Source organism: Cicer arietinum, chromosome 3 (assembly GCF_000331145.2).
Source record: "Cicer arietinum cultivar CDC Frontier isolate Library 1 chromosome 3, Cicar.CDCFrontier_v2.0, whole genome shotgun sequence".
NCBI lineage: Eukaryota > Viridiplantae > Streptophyta > Magnoliopsida > Fabales > Fabaceae > Cicer > Cicer arietinum.
The window spans coordinates 45,562,435-45,564,970 of NC_021162.2; positions in this window are offsets into that span (position 1 = coordinate 45,562,435).

A 2,536-nucleotide genomic window follows, 5' to 3' on the forward strand; every position below is an offset into this window, starting at 1 on the left:
AGCTCCTGCCCCAATCCAGGAAAAGTCGAAGAAACGCAAAGAGCCTCCTACTGAAAAGCTCATAGCTGATGCCATGAAAGTAATTACTCAGAAAAGGATGAAGAAGCCTACTTCTTCTCCACCTCCTAAGAAGGTCTCTGCACCTAAGGAAAAGGAGGTACAACCATCTTTGTCTACAGACTTCGCAAAAAGGAAAATTCATGAAGCTAGAACCATGGATTTTGAATATTTTGATGTTGTGGAATTTACTTTTCAGAACCACCTCAGGTTTCATGGATTGGAAAGTTTTCTGTCTTCTACACTCGACAGCTATCCAAGGCTGATCAGGGAGTTTTATTCTACATTCAAGATGACTGAAGAAGGTTTTACTGCTTCAGTTAAGGGAAAAAGAATTACAATGACTTTTGAGGATTTCTCAACTTTATCTGGATTGCCTTTCTACGGCAAATCCATTGATGGCAGCACAGAAGCCGACACTGCCGATGAAGGTTGGGAAGAAACACTTGATAGGCATACCGCAGTTAAAGACCTGATGGTCGATGGGTTTGTTGAATCGATTTCACTGCCCATTGGTCAGATGAAGGTTCAACAGAGGATGTTGATGTATGCTTTGACGCGTATGCTGGTTCCACGATCGGGAAATCACGCAGTAGTCCAGAAGTTGGACATCATACTGTTGTGGGGCTTATCCAAAGAGTTAAGGATGAGCTGGTGTTGGATTGTGCTAAGGCACATGTTGGAAGCATCTCAAAGCAAGCTGATGCTGCCTTATCCACAGTTGATAACTAAAATTCTCAAACACTTCAAGGTCTCATTTGGAAATGAGGAATCTGCTAAAACGACATTGGTGTTTGGTGAATCGATAGTGAATCAGATGCAACTGAAGCGATTACATGGTAAATGGATAAGACCTCAAGCAGCTGCTAACCCTGCCCAGCCCCACCCTCAACCTCAGTCTCAGCCTCCACCAGTTACTGAATCTGCTACTCCTGATTTTGTGAACAGAATATTGGAATTCATTGAAGCTCAGATGGCACACAATGCCAAAGTGTTGGAATTTCAGTCCAGAGTAGAAGCAAGTCTAAGGACCATGCAAGCCTCCTTGAACTCAGTTGTTCAAAATGTGGATGAGATTCAGACACACCTCGGCATCAAACTGTCATTTGAAGACGTCGCAGAGATTGGTCGACAAGCTACGGATGAACCTAACCCAAACCCCCTAGTTAACCCTGAGACTCACGGTGAGGAGACACCTGCTGAGGTTAATACAGCGGTCTCAACCTCTCCCTTAGATGATAGTGAGGACCAGCCCACACTAGGTGTTTAGGACCCTTAGGTTTCATACTGTTTTGCTCTGACCTGTTATAATTCTGTGATGTATGATGAATTTTTATAAATGTTATATCTTTTTGGCTTAATCATCTAAGTTGCTCATTAATTGCATTGATTGATTTTGCCTTTAGACATATAAACTTCATTGTTTTTGATGCACTGTGTTATATGTTTCAAACCCAATGCATATGTTCTTTAACATAGGGGGAGAAATTGTTTCTACCTTTTTGACTTAAATGACAAAGGGGGAGAAATATTATAACTTGACAGTTGCATTGTTGATGTTTGTCTGCATGTTGTTATTACTTTGATACTTATGATATAGTTTGCTCTGTTACTTAATAACAAGTAATAATGTTGTTTATAATACACTTATGCTTGTTGTTTTGAAATGCTCAAGTTACAATTGTATGAATTGTCAATTATGCCAAAAAGGGGGAGATTGTTGGATTTTGATCCTTTGATTCCTAATTTTGACATAATTAATAATTCAACAATGTTCATACAATACATGATAAATCTAATATTTGAATTGAGCAAGATTTCAGGAACAACAATCAAATCCTACACACTTGGAACAGGTTGCTTGAAACACAAGAAATCAACAAAAGTTGACTTTTGACTAAAGCAAATCGATTGGGAAATCGATTTCATAACAAAGGTGTAAGGAAACACAACTGTTTGTGTTGGTATAATCGATTGGGCAATCGACTGACTGAATTAGAAATTGAAAATGCACAAGTCAGTGGCACCCCAGTTTTGAGGGTAATCGATTGACAAATCGATTATACAATTCACAAAGTAAACCTGATTGAAATAAATCGATTGGGAAATCGATTGGATAAGTCACAGTGGAAACCCAGTTTTAAGGGTAATCGATTGGCAAATCGATTACTTAAAAATCACTTGCAAAATAACTTTTCCTGTGACATACAAATCGATTGGACAATCTATGTTGTAATATTTCAATCAAGTTAAATTTGGTCGAAATCGATTGGGAAATCGATTGAACCAAATCCCAGGTAAGAACGTTTTCAGACAAATACATACAAATCGATTGGCACGTCGATTAGTATCAAAATAGCTGAGTCACTGACTTAAACTCAATCGATTGGCAAATCGATTGACAAAACCTTTTGAAAACCCAGTGAACTCTGAGCGTGTGACCAAATCGATTTTAAGTATTTGTTAATCGATTATGAAG